General features: G+C 40.2%; 1 protein-coding gene across 4 annotated transcripts in view; it reads left to right on the top strand.

Moving 5' to 3' along the window:
* SMOC2 (SPARC related modular calcium binding 2) overlaps positions 1-22,193 on the top strand; it is a 179,974-nt gene that overhangs the window by 39,459 nt on the left and 118,322 nt on the right. The window lies entirely within an intron of this gene.

Genomic DNA, 22,193 nt, shown 5'->3' with positions numbered 1-22,193 from the left:
CAGCTGAGTTCAGCCCCAGCTTCTCCCTTGAAAACCCAGCCCTTCTCCCATTAAAAACACATTGCTGCAAAGAGATCTTTTATGGAAACCAAAGATCCTAATTTTTGTTTACAAAACATCCCTAAGCTTTTTTTTTACAGGAAAATTTTCATGCCAATTTTGAAAGAGAAACTTTATGAGTCCTTATGACTATTTCTCTGCTTTGCTAATGAGCTGGCCTATTCCAGCCACAACTAACCCTTCTACAGGGAAAAACCTTTGGAACGAGGATCTTGTGGTTAAGACACTAGACAGAGCTTCAGGAGACTGGGGTTAATTTGCCAGTGCTGCCACAGACTTCTTGTGTGACCTTGGGTAAGGCACAGGCTATGTCTTCACTGATGGCAGCAAATTTTCTACCGTCAGATCGACTTATCTGGATCAACTGAGCGGTCAGTGAAGACCCGCTCAGTTGATCCAGAAATTGACGTATTAAGACCATCTTCTCAAGTAGTGCAGTGCAGTGAAGACAGCGCACAGAACAGAAGCAGAGAAGTTGACGGGAGTTACGCAAGTTTTTTGCATAGTTTGCATAACTCCGGCTGACTGCTGCCGAATCTCTGAGGTAAGTGTAGACAAGCCCACAGTCTCTGTATGATCAAATTCCCCATCTGTAAAATGAGAGTAATGGAATTTCCCTTCCTCAAAGGCAAGTTGTTATTTATTATTTGTATTGTGGTACTGCCTGGCAGCCCAAGTCATGGACCAGGACCCCATTGTGCTAGGTGCTGTACAACCAAAGAGAACCAACAGTCTGGTAGATCCATTAACGTTTATGAGGCAGTCAGGTACTCTGGTGATGGTGACCATATAAATCTCTCTTACTGATATATACTGTTTATGGTGGTGATTTTGTTGTTGTTGTTAAAATGTTTGGATCAAATTTATTTTCTCACACTGAATAAAAAGGTAAATAATTTTTTTTGCTTTTGACTGATTTTTTTTTTTAAAGTTGGATTGATCTGAAAATTATTTAAAGCTGTAACCTATTTAACAGATTTTTTTAATAAATGAAGGTGAGTGGAAAATACCACACTATGAATAGATCTATAATAATAATAATTTGCACTTTTGCAGCTCTTTCCAGATGAGGAGCTCAAAGATGTGAATTAAAGTAGCTTCACAACAACTCTGTGAAGTAGGGTAAAACTTGTAAGTTGGGCAAACTGAGGCACACAGTGATTAGGACTTAGCCAATGTCTCACAGGAGGTCTATGCTGGAGCCAGTAAGAGAACACAGATCTCCAGGTTTCTAGTCTTGCGCCCTAACTACAGACCATCTGGTGGGCCAGCATTGGGTCAAGCTCAATTGGATAAAATAACAGAAGTGAATCTTCGCTCAAAGTTCAAATGGATCCCAAACTCAACCCCTTTCAGGTGTCATCATTTGATTAACTTTTCCATACAAAGAAAGACTTTTAATTGGGTATACCACTTCAATTACTGCTTCATGGAGGTCCTGGTTTTCAATCTCTTGAATTTGGCCTCCAGGGCCTCTCTCTTATCCTTCCCTATGTCATTGGTACCTACATGTACCACGACCACCGACTCCAGCACCACACACAAGTCTGTCCAGATGTCACGAGAGATCCGCAACCTTCACACCCGGCAGGCAATTCACCACGTGCTTCTCCCGTCATCACAAACCCAGCTATCTATGTTTCTAATGATCGAGTCCCCCATTACTATTACCTGTCTTTTCCTAATAACTGGAGTTCCCCCTCCCAAAGAGGTATTCTCAGTGTGAGAGAATACCATGATATCACCTGGAAGGAGGGTCCCAACTATGGACCCTATGTTTCCCTCTGCTCCAGTTTAATGTTTTCCTTCCGAGACTTTCATCCTCCTCAACAATACTGAGGCTTTTATACTGGTGGTGGGACCATTCTACTGTGTCCTGGAAAGTCTCATCTATGTACCTCTCTGTCTCCCTTAGTTCCTGCAGTTCAGCCACCCTGGTCTCCAAAGCCCATCTCTGAGGGCCAGGAGCCCTTTGAGTCGAATGCACACATATGCCACCCACCCATAGGGCAGGTAATCATACACGTTGCATTCAGTGCAATAAACTGGACAGCCTCCACTTGGTTGCTGGATTTCTGCCTGCATTCTCTTCTTACTCCTGAAGCTCTTTTATTGTTATTTGTTCTTTTATGGGGGGCATGGGGTGTGGAAGGTTTATTGTCTTTAGTTTACAGAATGTTAATGAAGTATATCTATGTCCCCACTTTTAAACTCCCTTGCAAAACTCCTCTGTTAGATGCCCCTGGTTGCTAGCTCCTTTGGTTGCTTAGGAGTGAGTTTTTTAAATCCTGGTTCTCTTTGAGTAGCCCCGCTCCTTGGTTAAGGGTTGATGGGTATTAAAGGGCATGGGAATCAAAGCCTGGTTAAGAAGCTCTCAGCCTTGCTCAGCAGGTTGCTAGGATCAGCACATGGTCCCCCAAACAAACAGGCCACATGACTGTAGTCCAGGACCTCCATGGTAGTATTCTCTGAAATGCTTCCAGTTCCACACGCAGGACCAGTTAGACAGGCAGAACTGCAGGGTCTCAATGCGTGGATGAGACCAGGGTGTAGGGAGGAAGGGTTTAGATTTATTAGGAACTGGGGAACCTTTTGGAAAAGTGGGGAGCCTATACAGGAAGAAAGGGTCCACCTAAACCAAAATGGAACCGGATTGTTGGAACGTAACATTAAAAAGGTCATAGAGCAGTTTTTAAACTAAGGACTGGGGGAAAGCCTACAGGTGCAGAGGACACATGGTTTGGACAGAGACAACCCTTACGGGAGGATCTATTAATGAAGATTCTCTATATCCTAGTAAGGAGGAGAGGATGGAAAAGGATAAAATGTGGGTAGGATCTGATGAGAAACAATCAAATGAAAAAAAATCCCATTCAATTACATCACATAATGGCAGACACCTAAAAAGTGACTTTTTTTTTTACAGTGCTTATATACAAATGCTAAAAGTCTAAATACTAAGATGGGTGAAATTAAGTGCCTCATTTTAAATGAGGATATAATAGGCATCACAGAAAGTTGGTGGAATGAGGATAATCAGTGGGACACAGTAATACCAGGGTACAAAACATATCAGAAATACAGAATAGGTCATACTGGTGAGGGAGTGGCACTATATGTGAAAAAAATCAGAGTCAAATGAAATAAAAATTTAAATGAACCAAACCCTGTCATAGAATCTCTGTGGATAGTAATTCCATGCTTGAATAATAAGGCTATAGCAGTAGGGATATACTACCAACCACCAGACCAGGATGGTAATAGTGAAAGTGAAATACTCATGGAGATTAGAAAGGCTATAAAAATAAAAAACAATAATAATGGGGGATTTCAACTATTCCCATATTGACTGCATACATGTCACCTCAGGACAGAATGTAGACAAAGTTTCTTGATATCTTAAATAACTGCTTCTTGGAGCAGCTAGTCCTGGAACCCACAAGAGGAGAGGCAATTCTTGATTAGGCCTATGTGGAGCACAAGATCTGGTCCAAGAGGTGACTATAGTTGAATTGCTTGGTAACAGTGACCATAACATAACACTTAACATCCCTGTGGGGGAGGTGAGAAACACCAAAGCAGCGCACCAGGGTAACATTTAATTTCAGAAAGGGGAACTACAGAAAAATGAAGTTAGTTAAACAGAAATTAAAAGGTTCGGTGTCAAATGTAAAATCTCTGCAACCTGCATGGAAACTTTTTGAAGACACCATTATAGAGGATCAATTTAAATGTATATCTCTAATTAAAAAGCATAGTAAGAGGACCAAAAAAGTGCCACCATCACTAAACAACAAAGTAAAAGAAGCAATTGGAGGCAAAAAGGCACTCTTTAAAAAGTGGAAGTTAAATCCTATTGAGAAAAATAGAAAGGAGCATAAACTCTGGCAAGTGAAGTGTAAAAATATAATCAGGAAGATCAAAAAATAATTTGAATAATAACTAGCCAAAGACCCCAAAAGTAACAGCAAATTTTTTTTAAGTACATCAGAAGTAGGAAGCCAGCTAAACAACCAGTGAGGCCAATGGACGATCAGGATGATAAAGGAGTACTCAAGGAAGATAAGGCTATTGCGGAGAAACTAAATGAATTCTTTGTATTGGTCTTCATTGCATTGAGGACATGAGGGAGATTCCCAAACTTGAGCCTTTCTTTTTAGGTGACAAATCTGAGGAACTGTCCCAAATTGAGGTGTCATTAGAGGAGGTTTTGGATCAAACTGACAAATTAAACAATAATAGAGTCACCAGGACCAGATGGTATCCACTCAAGAGTTCTGAAGGAACTCAAATGTGAAATTGCAGAACTACTCACTGCAGCATGTAATCAATCATTTAAATCAGCTTCTGCACCAGATGACTGGAGAACAGCTAATGTGACGCCAAATTTTAAAAAAGGCTCCAGAGGTGATCCCAGTAATTACAAGCCGTTAAGCCTAACTTCAGTACCAGGCAAATTGGTTTAAATTAGAGTAAAGAACAGAATTATCAATCACCTAGATTAATATGATTTGTTGGGGAGGAGTCAACATGGTCTTTATAAAGGGAAATCATGCCTCACCAATGTACTAGAATTCTCTGAAGGGGTCAACAAGCATGTGAACAAGGGTGATCCAGTGGATACAATGTACTTAGATTCTCAGAAAGCCTTTGACAAGGTCTCTCTTTGACAAAGGCTCTTAAGCAAAGTAAGCAGTCATGGGATAAGAGGGAAGGTCCTCTCATGGATCAGTAAATAGTTAAAAGATAGGAAACAAAGAGTAGGCATAAATGATCAGTTTTCAGAATGGAGAGAGGTAAATAGCTGTGTCCCCCAGGGGTTTGTACTGGGACCAGTACTGTTCAATATGTTCATAAATGATCTGGAAAAAGGGGTAAACTGTGAGGTGGCAAAATTTGCAGGTGATACAAACCTACTCAAGATAGTTAAGTCCAAATCAGACTGCGAAAAGTACAAAGGGATCTCACAGAACTGGGTAATTGGGCAACAAAATGGCAGATGAAATTCAATGTTGATAAATGCAAAGTAATGTACACTGGAAAACATAATCGCAACTATACATATAAAGCCCCCTGACTTCAAAAATGATGACAAATTGCATATAGGCCCAAAGAGAGGTAGATATTATAATTGGAATATTATTTATAATGGGGACAGAGGTTAGAGGGATGAGTGTGTGTGTCCATGTCAAAAAATATCTTGAGTAACAGAATCCTTGAATATCAAAGCTAGTTGAATAGTGTTTATTTATGGAAGTTTTACCTATTCCCTACAAAATACTATGAGAAAGGCTGTTTTTATGGTATTTCCAGAATGATTAGAAGCAGGAAGTACCAGTGACTTCACAAGGAGAGGTGGTAGTCCAAAAATTTGCAGCCCAATTTTATGGAATCAAGATGTTCAGATAAAATTGAGATAAACATCTAAGCTCTTTGAGCCCTAATTCTTCACTTCAGGGTGCAAGAAACTCCCATTACAGTTGATTACCTGAACCTCTGATTTCTGTTTCTTTCATTTCTTGTGTTTCCAAAGTGCCTGGCACTATTTATCCATCACTGACTGAAGGTGACCCTACTTCCTGGTCTCCACAGTAATGTTAATAAGGAAGGAAACTGCTCAGACTGCAATTCACATCACCTAAAACCCTATACTTTCTCATGGTGTCTTTGATATTATCAGAGGCTCCCACACAAATTGAAATGGGCCTCGTTCATGCCCATTCTCAGCTCAGGCATGCTTAAAGAGGCAATAAGCCTTTACTCCTGGAGTGCAATACCCTCTTCTGTGTTGGCACTCCTTGAAGCAAGTCTGAGTCTTGTTCCTTTACCAGTGTCTGTAGCATCTACCAGGTTATACCCATACTTTTATCTTCTTGCTGCCATTTTATAGAACTGTAATACTTAAATACTTATTTTTACAGGTGTTATAATATTCTTCACTTACAGGCTGCAGAAGCTGGAGTATTAAGGCCCACCCTTCAACCTTCTTTCTGTCCTGTGTTTGTACAGAACCTATCTCAATGGGATCCTGGTCCATAGCAAGGTTTCCTAGGTGCTACCACAATACATATAATAAATAATAATCAACTCCCCCACATTCTGTTTTTATGGGCAAGTTTCATTTGTTTTGGATCATGATTCAAAAGGAATAGAATAGGCTGACATGATATGTTTCTTTTTCCTTCTTTGATGTCGCTAGAGAACACTTATGTAAGATATCAAAGCCACAGGCCAGTCTGTATCTTCAAGTCTGAAAAGTGCAGCAGAGAGACTCATTTTACCAAATTAGGAGCCCATTTGAAAACCATAGAGCTGAGATTAAGAACACAACTTAAAACTGAGGTATGAAGTCTGTTTGGCTCTGGTAAAATGCAAGTTCTGGCTGCTGCATGTTTTTGTTTTATAACCTCTAGTAGCTCTAGAAACAGGACACAAATTTATTCCAAAGACAAGATTTTGTTGTTTTGCAAAAGCACAGCCTTCAATTTCAGTAGAAATAGATTGCTTTTTAATGACTTTTCCTTGGAATATAATGGTTTAAATTAAAGAGAAAAATGTTTTGTGTAACACAAAAAAGTTCCATGTAAACAAAACTCTGAAGGAAAATAAAACCCCAACCATGACCAGGCTCATGCATCCCTAATGGAAAGGGGGTTATTCGCCAGATTATAGAACACTTATCCAGTGGTGCTGGATTGAAACTGGCTTGAAGTGGTTTCCATCATATACAGGGTTTACAGTTTTGTTCAATGGCTTTCAGCACCCCCATTATACAAATTGTTCCAGCACCACTGCACTTATCTTTCAAGAGTGTTATGTTTATTTATCTATATAGTTTCAGTATAGATTTTTTTCTTCCATAACAAGACAATATTTTACATCTACAGCATATAGTTGTAATTTAACCCACAATACTTTCAGTCTCTTGTTGCTTTGTGTTTCCTGCATTCCAACCTACTTTGTCCTGAGAGAGATGATGGCAGGGCTAAATGTAAGAGAATAAGAACTTGAGCCATCTACAATTATATTCCATGACCTCGCTTTATGGGTGGCCTTCAAGCCTTTAATATAATTCTCTTCTCAAGTTTCTGCCTGCATGAATCAGTTGCTTATTTCTTTTAAACCAATTTTTTTTAAATGCTTGCTTGTCAGATTGGCTTTTATGGGGTCTTCATCTGAGATGCCTTCTCTACCCTCTACTTCCCCAGAGAAGGCAAGCAGCATGTTTAAGGTGGCCTGGCTGTTGCTCAAAGGTTTTGACGGTTAGTAAAGAGATACACAGAAATGAAGGTTTTGTTCCCTGCAGTTCTGCAGCACATTGTCCAGTTTAATTTAATTTTAGTCATGCGATGGGGCTTTCACAGTTTCCACAAGTAAATGATTGAATAGGCTAATATAGCTCTTTAGTAGGAAATTAGGACCAAATCATCCCCTGAAGTTCTCCGGGAAAAGGGAAACACAGTCTAGTAGATATAAAGTCATGAGAGAGAAGGGTATCAGCCTAGTCTCTTCTCCCACTTTTGGAAACCATGGAAGCTCTGGTTATAAAGCTCCATCTCCCCTAGGGAGTGGCACAAGTGGGTGGAGCAGGGGGGCCAGATACTTCCTGTGTCAGCATCTCCTGCTGGTGCTATGGATTTCTGATGACAGACACAATGAGGAGACACTGATGCTTGTCACTAACTCTTGCTGGGTCCCCCTCTTGGGTGGCTACTACAGTGTTACAGGGGACTCTGCCAATGGCAGCATAGCTTCACATTGCCAGCAGTGGTAGCAGGGGGTGGGAAAGAGGACAAATCAGCAATAGGTATGTGAGGAGGTCCCTTCTCCATGGATCCCAGGAAACTGTAGCATTGGGCGGACATTTCTCATGCCTCCTCTTCAGGGATGATGGTTTGAGACAAGATCTGGAAGGTGATCTCCAAGGTTTCCTGGGACCTATGGGACCTTTCAGCAGATAGGGTTGTTTCTGGTCCTTAGTGATAATTTTCAACTTTACTGTTTCCCATGTTCAGTTGCATCCTATTACTCATAGTTGTAACCCCTTTAGGAAAATGTATGGCTATTCCTTTGTTCCAAAATGAAAATTCGATATGTAAATTTTATGTTCTGACAACTGGATTTTTAAAAAAATATTTTAAAATAACATTTTCAATATTTTAGAAATCACAGAGTATGTTTCATTTAAACAGCTTTAGAATACCTTGATTTGGGTAATGCTTAAAAGTCAAGTGTGTCAATCTTCTAGAATCATAGAGGTGGGAAATAGAGAGGCAGCATAAAGAAATTATCCCCCCTTTCAGTAAATTAACTAACAAGGGCTGTTGCGTGAATCCAGTTGTATTCTAAAGAATGGGCCAGGATTCATGAAAAGATTGAGTGAACTAGAGGATAACTCAGTACAAAGACAATATGGCCTACTGTTTCTCGGTTTACTTTCACTGTGTGATTTTTGGCAACTGAGACTGATGCTGCAAATGACAGCAACCTGTCAAAGAAAAAAATCATGAAGAACAATATCACAAGAATGAAAGGGCACAGAATTACCAATATTTGGGGATTATGATTCACAGTGTTCATATGACACTACGCTTTGCTTAGGGAACTAGCATATTATGAGATATACAAACTAGAATACTCTTTTGTCTGAAAACTGTTTTGGCTTGAGTTCCAATATCAATGCATGATGGATTGTTTTGTCTACAGTAGTCCAAAACCCATTTATCCATAGAAGCCAAGTGGCTGCCATGATTTCATTATCCCTAGGTATTTTACTGTTGACAATACTCCAAAACCAAAGTAAGAATGCCACCGATCTAAAAATATATAAGCAAGAACTATATATTTGCCGAAGAAATAAAAAGGTCAGAATCTCCCCAATTAGTGGTTGCTTATTCATACAAAGGACATCACTCTACTGATAAAAATTGGCCTCTTTCTTCACCACATCTATAACAGCGCTTCACTGCAACACTATACTTTAGTTCTGTCATGCTTTCCATCCTAATCCACAGTTTAATTTTACAGACAGCATATCACAGCGGGCTGAAGTTTGGCTGACATACCAACAGTTTGCATACAATTTGGTTATTTTTGAGAAAAATGGTGTAAATCACATAAGCCAATTCTTTGTTACATAATGGCTCAAAATAATAAAATAGATAATACAGGAAAGGAGTTTTGATAATAGAAAAACTGAATTAGATTTTCTGTATGACAAAAAACTTCCAGTCTACAGTCAATTTGTTCCAACATTGTACCTGCTGGTATTTTTAAATATCAATGCTCTAAAAGAATAGGCTATTTTCACCTACTGTGTACACACAAGGTCCAATTTTCAAATATGGGTGACAATGGAATTTGGGGAGCTCTGGTAGGAGCATAGGGACCTCTAACAAATGTTTAGTGTGGATGTAGGTTTTCATCACATTGTGAAACTTGAGTGCCCCCTATATTTTATAACTTGTTCTCTTTCAACAATCTGGGTCCAAGGCCAGCAAACGTCACACAGCATGGGACTGATTTTCAGATCCTGAAGCTCCCATTGATTTCACTTCAAGTGGGCACTCAGAACGTCTAAAAATCATATCCTACAAGCAGAGGACAGGAGTGAGTGAAAGGTCTTTCTGAAAGGATAATACACTGAGTTTAATTCTTCTTCCTCTGAAGCCAATAGGAGTTTTGCCATTGATTTCAGGATAAAGGCAGGAGCAGATCTTAAAACTGTGCTGTTCAAAAGAACAGCACCTTCTGTAACTGGAAGGACTATTAATGCACTAACTTAGAACCCAAACTCAGGACAAAAGCAATAAAAAATAAAGCAGTGGAGACCCCAACTAAGTGTTCCATCGAATCTTACAGATTTCCTTATATTCCTCCCTTCAGATTGCTTATCCACCCCTCCAGAAACAAAAGGGAATCAGTTCTGCCTTAAACTAATCAATAACAAACAGAAGCAGAAGAAACGTGATTAAGTGGCACTTTTGAACCTTTAAAATGTTCCATTTTTTCCTCTGTTGCTTGTGCCACTTTTCTTTTCCTCATTGCAAGGTCTCTCCCATACAGACTGGCAACACTGCTAAGCATAGGTCAGATCCTTGTGTACTCAAAGCCCCCACTGAAGTCAGTGAGAGTTGCCAGTGGAGATTTTGAGGGAAGAGGGAATTCAGAAAGTTGGGTCTGGATTGATGAACAGTTAATTTTTGTCCCTTTCTTGAAGCAGGATTGAAAAAGCATATGTCACCAGGTTTGATTTGGGTACAGCTCCATGCATCTGGTCCACATAGATAAGGAAGCCGGGGCCCTTGCCATTTTTACACATTTGTTGAACAGCAACACAGAAAGAAATGGATTTGCTGACATTCATACTAGCCATACATCCATCAATATAGCATAACACAGCTCACTTAACTAAATGCCTGTTAAAGCAATAAACATTTTTTAAAACAACACACCAAAGCATAACATATCAATCAAAGCAGAGCCCTATTTAACAATCAATTTACTGTGCCGGACTTAACAAGCTGATACTGTAGTTTAGTACATTTTCAAAGCCAGGGGAATGCAACAAGCCTCTCTGGAATCCCTGAACTGCAGGCACTGATGGAGTGAAACAAAATAAGGTCCTAATTGATAGGCAACTTGGAGCTGACCTTGGGCCCAGTGCCAAAGCTGCTCTACAAAACCATCTTGACTAAATGAAATTGCATACTGTAGCTGGTTTATCACTGACACAGCTCGCCTGGAAAAGGGGTTGATGGCTAAGTCACATCTGAAGAGTTACATGAAATGTAATGAGGTAAAGAGGAGTCTGTGCTCAGAAGTTTAAAAGGGCCCCTTTCAGCAAGACCACATTTTAGCAAACATTAGAAAGACCAGTTTATGGAGACCCCTGGAAACCTTCTGTTAAGAGAGGATTCTTCAGGAGTAACTACACATTTTCTGTTTGTCTTCTTGAGATATTAGCATGGAAACAGATTTAACACAGTGCAATTTAAATTAGAACAGCATCACCATGGTGCTAAAGCCATCGCTTTACTTCAGGGACTTCTATGCCAGGGCAATGACTGAGAGGCACATACTACCTCCTCAAGAATAAACAAAAGTGAAAAGCATAAGAAGAGCCAAGAATACTCACTGATTTGAAGGATTGAAGTTAACCTGCAGCATTCATATACAAAATGGCCGACTTAGGCCTGCAGCTGCTTCTCTCTCTTGCATTTAAAGGATCAGCTCTGAAACAAGCATGCTGGGAAAGACTCCTATCAAGATGTTGAATTCCCCTCCACCTTCCTGACAGTTGCGCAGTGACTAGGTAATTTGGGAGTAGCTCCTAGGGAAAGCATTGGATTTCTGTCTTTTTGAGGGCTGGAGATATCCAATGTGGTAGAAAACTAGAGTCTGATGTGTAAGTTCTTTCTCATCTAGCTAACTCCAAAGCCAGGTCATATCGCTGTAATAGGATTTGTATTTCTTAAGAGTTCAGCTGCTGCTGCTTATTCCCCTCTATAGAATCATAATCGGGCTTCCTGCATCCTAACTAGTTGTTATGTAGATTATTATGATGCCATAAACAGAGAATTATGATTTCATTTGAGGTCCTGTATGAGCAGGAGCGGAAAAAAATGATTTTCCAGGCAACAAGTGTTCATTTATAAATATAACTGGACATTAGAGATCAGATTCTCAGCTGGTGTAAATTGGGATAGCTCCACTGAGCTCAATGGTCTATCTTATTAGTCACGTGACTGACGATGTGTGTGACTGGAACTATGCTGATATACATCAGTTGACAGCTTGTTCTGAGGATAAGAGAAATACAGAAATTACTGGTTTATATCAGTGGTTCTCAACTGGCAGCCCAATCAGCACAGAGCTGTGGCCCATGTGACATCCTTGGGGCCATACAGGTCATACTGCATGTTGCCCACAATGGTAAATAGGTTGAGAGCCAGTGGTTTAGGTTCTTCAATAATGCAGCTGTAAATCCACATACACTTCCCTGATTTTACATTGGTGTATAATTCCAGCAGAATTTGGCACATTATAGGTAAGCAGAATAGCTTTTATATAGAATTTCCTATGCGCTGACTTTTTATGTTCCATCACAGAGCCACCTTTTTTAATTGGGGATCCTCAGAGAAGCTGTCTTATGTGTTTGGAGAGAACTGCATTATTATCTACAGTAGCAAGCTCTGAGTTTGCCATCATTGTATTAATGAAGGATTATCAGCTGTAGTGGGGTTGTTTAAGATCAGCTGTTCTGTGGAAGACATATTAAATCCAGCAGTTACTTGGAGCTTGCCTTTTGGACGTTAACTGTGATAATGTGGCCCTAAATCATACAGTAATGAAAATGAACAGTGGTAAAAACAAATCAAACCAATTCTGACTCTAAATCCTGGCCCCTCAGAGTGAATCCTGAATTCAGGGTTTCCATACTGTAGATAATAAATTATAAGACTATTATGGACTGCTCTCTTTCTGGCTGAGACCCATAGGACTTAAGCACCTAAATACCTTTAAGTATCTGGGCCTGAGATGCTACCCTATGTAAAGAAGCAATCTGGGATTGTTTGTTGTGTAAATGTCTCACATTTCATCACCTATCAGGTGAGTGATAAAATTGAGGTCTTGTCTACACTAGGAAAATGAATGGGTTTTGTAGTAAGAAGCGAGAGCTTAAGGCCTGTAAAACAAGCTAAGGCCTAAATGGAAAAAGCCGAGTGAACAGAAGTATAAGGGGTCACTCAAGTTAACTGAGACTGGTATAGGAAAGTGCTGATTCTGCAAGGTTGTAAGACTGCCAAAATATTACTAAAATATGTAGTGGGTATAAGAGGTACCAAGATACTAACTCTCTGAAATGACACTTTCATGGGTAGAAATGATACATGAAGTGGCGGTGCCCAAATCAGCCAATCAATGGAAAAAGGTGGTATTAGACTACGTCAGGAGGGTGGCAACTACCTACGTGAAAGGGGGTAGACCGAAAGTGTATGTAACAGTGTATAAAAGAGGGTGTCAGAGGGAATACCAGTGTCCGGTCTAGGGGATAACGGAAAATCCCGCCGTTGGGCCGAGACCATTGTAACGCCGCCAATATGAAACTGACCCAGAGATACTCTGTAAGTCATTTCTCATTGTGCCGCACGCAATAAACCTCGCTTGGGCGCCTTCGTTACTCAGCTAATCTGTGGTCGTGTCGACTCGTTCGATCGTGAGAGCCGTCTCAGTTTCCTGGCCAGAGCTGGGACAGCATCTACACAGGGACACACGCACACAGCCTACACTGATAAACACCGGTGACCAACACACCGAGTACCACAGGTTTTAAAGCACATTAGCTAAAACAGTTACGTGATCCTGGTTAGTCTCAGAGTAGACCACGACCAGCTGACATTTTTAAACACTACTGTCTTCATCTTCGCTAGAGGCTGAGTGGTGTTTAAAAATCAACTAAACATGCTTGCTAATACATTTTAAAACACTGCTTATTTTGTCCAGTCTAGACAAGTCTAGAATGGGGCTAGGTTGGAGATTCCCACATCTGTTTGTCAAGCAGATATCACACTAAGACTGGTGTGATCACAACAATCCACTGCAGTTTTCAACAGCACAGAGCCCTGAGTTCTATCAGTTTAGAACACACTACTCCATAGTACAAATACAGACCTCCGGTGCCTGGACTGGGGGAGTCAGAATAGTTCATTCAAAGCCCTACAGTAACCAGATGCAGGATAAAGGAATCTCCTTTCAAAACTTTACTACAAAGTGGTTGGCTTTTCCAAGGAGAACAGTGGGTTTACTCCTCTCTCTGTCATGCTTGGTTCTCACGTTTTCTGCCTGACGACAAATTGCCCACCTTTTGGTTAGGCATAGTTGGATTTCATTTTATACCTTAAAGGACAAACTGAATTCCATATAATTGTGCACTTTCAGCTCTCTGTTTTCCCCAATGGACAGGCTCCATACTGATACCATTAAAGACAATGGGGATTTTGATGTCAGTGAGAGTAGCAGCTGGTTCTGTGTCTAAGGCTTTGTCTACATGAAGGGCTTACTTTGAGCTGTGCCACTATCAGTCTGACTGGGTTCTTGTGCAGCCTGTCCACGTGAAGGGTTTATGTTGGTGTAACTAAATCACTGTAGTTATAAATGGGTGCACATTTTCTTAAGGTAGATAAGGCTTGAGAAAAAAGATATTCTTCTTCCCTGCCTTGCTCAGATTAGAATCAGACACCAGCAGCTGCTAAAACCAAAGACATCTGTTTTTCCTAGGATGATACAAAATATATGATTTTACATTATATCACAAAATGTAGTGTAGAATTTTCCCAGTTACAATTTAAAACACTATGAGCCAGATCCTGTGGCTAATCTTTACCCTTTGGTTTACACCTTCCTGTTACTTTTCCTGCTCTGACCTATAAGATGCAGAGCATCAAACAACTGCTTCCATGCCCATAGATTGTAATATTGGCCTCGGCTGCTCTGCCGCCTTGCACATGGGGCTTTTGACAAGTGGATGCACCTAGCTGTGGACTTACTGGCCATGTACCATTTTTCCTCCACTCCAGGAGGTTCTCTGCAACCTCCTCTCTGTTTTACTCCAGAGAGAGGTGCTGCATAGCACTGCTCTGCAGCGTACAAGGTGTGTGAAATCTCCATGCCTGGTCTCTCTAAAGTCTGCCATCTTTGTGCAATGGAATTGTAGTAATTCAACTGCATTTGAATACCTTCTGTACCCAAGAGGTGAGGTGTAGGCCGGAGGTGTCCCTATAGGAGTGAATCAGGATTTCTCTGTAAGTATAGAAAATCTAAGCTAAATAGAGAATATGTGTTATGAGACCCCGGTCACAGTTAATGAGTTTATGAAAAATTGTCTCTTGATAGACAGTTTAATAGTGCAGTCAAGTAATAACCTAATGCCTATACTTGAGATATTGGAAAAATCTTTCTAATGGACTGGAATGCTGCTTGTGGTTGAGGAAATAAGCATCCCTACCTTCCAAAGACCAGCTGTGGGACCACTGCCAAGCATGGGTTACCAAATCAAACTGAGAAACAAAGCAGAGCGGGAATGCAGATGTAGAAATAATTTTCTCAATGTAAACCAAGGTTTAGTGTATCTGCAATTTCATAACCCTACAGTTTTAATGTTACTGAATCACAGCAGTAAAAAAAAAGAAAGAAACATAACCAGCACACTGAAGGAAAGCAATTTACAGCCAACATTAAGATCCTTTAACACAAGAAACAGTGAGAGAGTTATATTGGAATACCATGTGCTGGGAATACAAGATGGCAAATAATGGCATTTCATCATTGCTCATATTTACAAAATGCTTAAATGCAATTTTAAACTAAAATATCCCACTGTGAGTTGATTTATAATGGAGACCATCTGTTGTATTAACTGAGGTACACTAAAAGACTCAAGAGGTCTCCAGATCTAGTACCATCTTCATCATCTCTTCTTTGTAACAAATGCATAGGCTATACTAGAATCTGCAGTTTCTCCAGCACATTGTAGAATATTTGTATACTCGGCAATTTTAAGTTGTAACATACAATGTATTAGAAAGATGAGGCACTATTTTCTGGAAGATTCAGATACAAAGATTTTATTTAAAGAAGTGTGTGTTTTAAAATGTAAATTAAAAATAGCAGCATTAGAAAAACAATAACCTTCATTTTAAGGAGTCAGATCTGTTAACCTACAGCACAAATGACAATGATTATTTCTAGCTTAACACCTCCAGGAACTAGACTACTGTTTGCTTCCAGGCTATCATTAGCAGAACACAGGCTGTTAAAATCCTCACCCTGCCCAGTTTTCTTTATAAAGGGAGATTATCCATAATCACCCATCCAAAAGGATTAAACTCCTTCTCTCACTGGTCAAAAATATAACAACACTTCAATTTGACCAATCAGAAACAGCAAGTGGCCACTCAGTCACCTACATTTTAAGAGGGGTATAAGAATCAAAGCTGAAGTTCATATTGCCCACTTCAAACTATGCATTATATTCTGATACTTGGTTGCCCATTTCATTTCAAGTAACCACCTCTATGTGTTCCCCTACTGCTAAACAATCTGTCTCAACTTGTACTTAGCTCAGACACTCTGCTTGCCTCCCCAGATCTGAAGAAAAGCTCTGTGTAGCTTAAAAGCTTGTTTCTTCCCCCAACAGAAGTTGGTCCAATATAAGATATTACCCTAACTACCTATTTATGTATAGACAGCCCCAGTGGTTGACCATACAGTGCTTCTCTTCTGTTATAGAAAGCTCTAAATAACCAAGACATGCAGGGTAATCAGTAGTTTCCTATATCACTCCTGGCCATGTTATTGCATGAGAAAACACACAATTTATAAATATGCAACCAGAGAAGCAATACAGAATAAGATAAAATAAATACATACATTGGTACATTTTCCATCAATTTACTGTGGACTGTATAATATAGTATTATCTATATAATCAGTCTCTTTTCATTATCCTTCTCTAGACATACCAACTAATTCCTTTTCCAGGGAGAGTCCCTGCCACATGGTAAAATTTGCGAGTCTCAGGAATACTTCAGGTTAAGAAAAATGAAAAAAAATCTATTGGTTATTAAAGAAAAATCCTTTCACACCCATTCTGTCATATCTCTTTACCCTCCACATTGGCAGCGACCTGTATTTTTCATGTATGTTGCTATGTAACCAGTCAATACATGTATCATAATATTTAAAGCAAAAGTTTAAGTTGTGCATCATCAGTACTCAACAAATAATAACTAGTAATAAATTATAAACAATTCCGATCAAGCTAGCAGCTCCCAGGCCTCACAGGATGCAAAGCAATGCCAAAGTAACAGAGAGATTATTGTGAAGGAATCAGAAAAATACAATGCCACATTATCTCACAGAGCAAATTCATATCTTCTCAATCCCCTGCAATCTGAAATGAAGCAACAGAAAACTGTTAGAATTGTACAAATATGGTTAATATATATTCTGAAAACATGAGCTTTTCTTATGAAGAGACTGCCACAGAAGAGCAAGAGTCCTGTGGTACCTTAAAGACTAACGCATTTATTTGGGCATAAGCTTTTGTGGGCAGAAACCCACTTCGTCAGATGCATGGCTTCATGCATCTGAATAAGTGGCTTATGCCCAAATAAATGTGTTAGTCTTTAAGGTGCCACAGGACTCCCGCTGTTCTGCTAAAAACAGACTAACATGGCTACCCCTCTGCCACAGAAGAATCGTTATTTAAAATTATGATTGTCACAAAACTGTTATTTGAGGCTTGTCTTTCAATGCATCACATGATTTTATAACAACTCTTTTGGTTTAAAATTATCTTAAAGTTAGAGGTAGATGATCCAATTGCTTCCAGCTACTGCCAATAATCAGTTTAGGTTGCATTCTGGTCCCCTTGCTCCTATTTAGTATTGCCTTACTCCATAAGATGTTCCAGTGAAATCAACAGGACTGCTTGTAGAGTAGAGTACTGCTTGAGATAAGAGTACCACAATCGAGCACTTTTCACATAAATATGGTACCAGCTTCTGTGGTACTGTCTCACCCATTAAAACAGGCAAACAGGCAGACATTTTAATTTAAGGCCTGATTTTATAGCTCTTACTCACATGAGTATTTCTGTTGGGTTCAACAGTATTTATCAACAATATTTCTGTTGGCTTCTTGTGAGTAAAGGATGCAGGATTGGACCATCCTGCCCTGCTACAGTAACAACTACAGTGTATTCTTTTTGAATGTCTTTGCATTTCTTCTATTGGTTTTCAACCGACAATAAGTAAACATAGTAATCTGCCTCCTCCGTGCTATCTTTTCTGGCAGTTTTTTGTCTTTCCTACTCTTAAGACCCTTAGCTTGCTAGCTTGGTGGAAACTATTTAAATATACAACACAAATTCTCCACTGAGGTTTGGCTAACAAACAAGTTACTCAAGTGGCTTTGTCTCTGCTTTTCCAGGTTACTCCAATATCCTTGAACCTATAATTTATCATAATCTCATCTAAATGCTCTGAAATGACAAAGAGCTTAAATAACACTTTTTGGCTGGATGCCCTCCAAAATGTATCTTCATCAGTGAACACTCAGTATTCCAAGAGGGTGGGTTCTGTTATTCAGAGTTTAAACAGTCTTGGAGATTTTCAGTCTAGTTCAGTGTTGTGATATTGATGTTTGCCCACTGTAATCAGGCATACTGACTTTACCTCTCTCAGCAGGTTGGTTGCTTTGGTCTGCCTTGACGCCCTTTAAGATACAACTTTCCAGTAACATCAAAGTAATTTGCCTTCAACACATTCTCTTGGGCAGTATTCCAGGGACAGATTGTGGTGGTGGTGTTGGGGAAATGTTTTTTTTTCCTGGTTCATTTCTAAACTTTCAGAACATGAAAGGGGACAGGGAGGCACAAGAAAAAAATGAAGTGACAAGTCTAAAAGATTTCACAGTTCAGGTTTCAAATGAATTCAAAGACTGGTTATGGCAAAAAAGGTTTAGCAAAAGCTTGCTAGAAAGGTTGTAAATTATCAGCTTCCCCACTACCTTGAAGCCAAGGCCCAGAAAGTGTGGTAAAACATGAGCTGGGGAGTGCAGAACTTGGGGAATTGGTGATAGGATAATAAATTACTGGTTCAAATCCAGAGCAGGTTGGAAATGACCCAAATGTATTGTAATCTAATGGCTGTTTAGTGCCCATTTTAAAATGAGTTTGGTAGTTAATAGTGGCCAGGATGTCCACATTGATATTGACTCTAATTTTTCCCTTTGTAGGCACTCTCCATAGAGAGGTCAATGACTGAGGGCCTGAATCAAATTATATTATTTAATTTATTTGTATAATTGCAGCATGTCGATACCCCAGCTGAAATGAGGGTCCTAGTGTGCTGGTTACTAAACAAGCACAAAGTAAGAGGTAGTCCCTGCCGTGAAGGGCTTACAATCTTAGCAGAAAACAGAGGGAAAGAGCGGGAGAAGAATGGTCTAGTTGCTAGTGTGGGACTTGGATTCAATTTCTTGCTCTGCCATAAATTACCTGTGTGACCTTGGGCAACTCACTTAGTTTCTCTGGCCCAGATCCACAAAAGTACTTAGGTACCTAAATCCCAGTTTTAGGCTCCACTGCGATCCACAAAACTCCCACTTGGATGTCTAACTTTACTCATCAGCTAAGTTTTTGCAATTAAAGTTACCTTTGTATCAAAGTTTCTGCCACTGGGCATGCACTCAGCTGCCTCCCTCTAGGCCCCTGGACATCTATCTCCCACCTAAGCCGCAGAGCAATTCACAAAGTGGGGGAAGATATGTGTTCATCCACCTAACTTGTGTGCAAGGTCCTGACTGGACCCACCTCCGTGCCCAAACCACCAAGCTTCAGAGTCATTCTTGCCCTCTTTCAAGCTCAGTGACTCTTTCATTCTTTATCCACAGTGCTCAAATCCTTTCTTCCCCACACATGTAGAGGGGGCAATTGAACCCAGGTCTTCCATGCCACAAGTGAGTGTTCTCACTACTGGGTTAAAACTATAGGCTGGGCACCATTTCCTCCTCTTGCGCAGAGCAACGAATAGGTGCCTAGCTCATTCTTCCAAGAAATGGTATAGATGCCCAAGCCACCAGACTCCAAGAGAGGGGGTCCTGGTTGTGGATCACAGAAGCCCAATCTTAGATGCCTATTTTCCTGGGAGGAGTGGGGCTTAGTAAACACCCCTCTTGTAGCATCTCCTATAGGCTATCTTAGGCAGCTTCCCATCTAGTGTTCTGGCCTTTGTGGATCATGTTCTTAGGCACCTCTCTTTCCCAGCCACAGAGCCTAGGTGCCTAACTCCGGCTCGGTGGATTGCAGTTTTGTTCCTGTGATTTTCTAGGCACCTAAAAATTAGACACTGCAACACTCAATAACGCCTAAGTCCTTTTGTGGGTCTGGGTCTCTACATCTCAGTTTCTCATCAGTAAAATGGGGATATAGTACTTCCCTACCTCACAGGGTATTGTGAAGGTAAATATGTTAAAGACTGAGACTTACTCAGATGTTACACTGGTGGGGGCTATGTGAGAGCCACTGATAGAGAAGGGAAGTATTATCCCAATTTTATAGATAGGGAACTGTGGGACAGAGAGATTAATTGATGTGGCTTTGCCAAGGTCACACAGGAAGTCTGTGGTAGAGCAAGGTATTGAATCCAAATCTCTCTATTCCCTCTCAAAAGCCCCAAACGATTCTTTTTCTCTTGGAAAGTCTTGACATTGACTTCAAGGGATCAAGTGCTGGATGAAGATGGAGACCAAACTACCCTCTAACCTGTATCATGGTCAGGGTGGAGGAAGATTGCATTAAGCTTTTGCTGTGAGTCAATAGAGTAAGATTCAGTCTCCACAACTCCCACTCTATCTAGTTATTTATATGACTGTCCCTATCGCCATAGTATCTGAGCACCTCTCAGGAGAAAAGAACCACAAACAACTATTGGAGAAAAAAACTATAGCTAAAATGCAGACACGAGGCATAGGTTTTCGTCTGTCAGCTGACTCATCTATTCCTGAAGCTAATTACCATTAAAAAGGAAAAAGAAAAACAGTGTTGTGAGCAGGAAAAGAATGCTTTCATTGTTTGTTCCTGTGCTGCTAAAATATGAAAATTACAGTCAAATTCCAACCATATGAATATTAGGGTGTTGTTTTTTTAAATTAAAGCAGTAAGGTTGTCTCTCCATTTACAGAAAATGATAATTATCATGTCTTACCCTAAGGCATCTGTATTTCCTCACTTTAAGTGCTAGGAAATGCAAACAGACCACAGTTTAAGCATGAAAATTAAGTGGATTTATGACTATTTTTTCACTAAAATAGAGGAGAGCTATATATAGCCAACACTTTCCTCCTGAAAAGGGAGGTGTGCCAGTCTGGAGGCTTGTGTACTTTGGATGCACAAATTCTGCTTTTATTTCTCTTCCTTGTTCAAAGCTCTCATTAGCTTGGGTACATAATCTAAAGCTTTACACTTTCCTGTATCTGAGATTAATGGTAATGAAGCAACATTGCACAGTTTGTAAAACCAAGGAAGGCAGCATTTCAGCTGGTTGATGACATTTTCTAAGATCCATTTTTCTGAGACTTGTAATGCCCAGGAGAGCGATTATCTACTGGTAACTACATGCCTTTCATACCTTATTGCTTTTTCAGAAAACAGTAAAAGGATAGAGAAAATAGTTTGAGGACTCAGTGGTTTCACTTCTCCCACAGCACCAGCGCTTCTGTTGCTTGGAAAATAAAATGCCTTAGTGCTCACTTCTGGCTGAATATGACAGTAACATAAAAACTAGTTAGGCTTAGGGAAATGTGTTTCAGTGCAAGCAGATCCCACTTTTCCCAGTTCCAGGCACTACAGTAAGTTTATATTCAGCTGGTAGAAGACTAAGATCTGAACCAATGATCATTTAGCATGTTCAAAGTGATGAGGGGAATTAAATTAGAGAGAGAAATATTTTTTCTCTCTAACCTGTTGTAACGCATAACTAGAACAACCTGACAGAGAGACCTCAGTCATAGCCTATATTTGTTCCCGTCTATCTCCATTACTGGAGGAGATTGGATGACACAGAAGCGGGGACCAAATGTTGTTCTTTGTGGTCTCTATCCCAGTGTGCCTGCAGAAACCACTCCACTCCAAATCTGTGGGAATAGACTCTGCAGAGCGGGATAGGGTATGCTTGGGTTGGGGTCATGGAAGAAGCCACAATCCATTACATGCCTCTTTCCAATCCTGGCAGATATATATATCCTGGAGTTCATGCTGCATCTAGCAGGCTGACATTTTACTCTGTGCAGTAAGGCCAGAAAAAGACCTCTGTACCACTTAAGACTCACATAACCTTTTTGAGAACTTATGTTGGATGTTGGTAGCATATAGATCTGTGCCGGCTGCTCTGCAGTGATGAGAGGGTTTTGTACAGGAAGGCCAGTAGTAGCAAGGCTCCCTTGCAGGAGGCAGGTCCAGCCATTACCACTCAGATGCACTAGGAGAGGGGGGGCTATAATTTTGTAATTTTAAACCTAAATTTATCAGTTGATTTACTAAAATACCTATCACCATGGGATCTAAGCAT

Source organism: Emydura macquarii, unplaced genomic scaffold, assembly GCF_026122565.2.
Source record: "Emydura macquarii macquarii isolate MOO-44397 ecotype Brisbane River unplaced genomic scaffold, CSIRO-AGI_Emac_v2 contig_3517, whole genome shotgun sequence".
Lineage (NCBI taxonomy): Eukaryota > Metazoa > Chordata > Testudines > Chelidae > Emydura > Emydura macquarii.
Note: the sequence above shows the minus strand (reverse complement) of the source record. Positions and strands in the feature narration are given on the sequence as shown.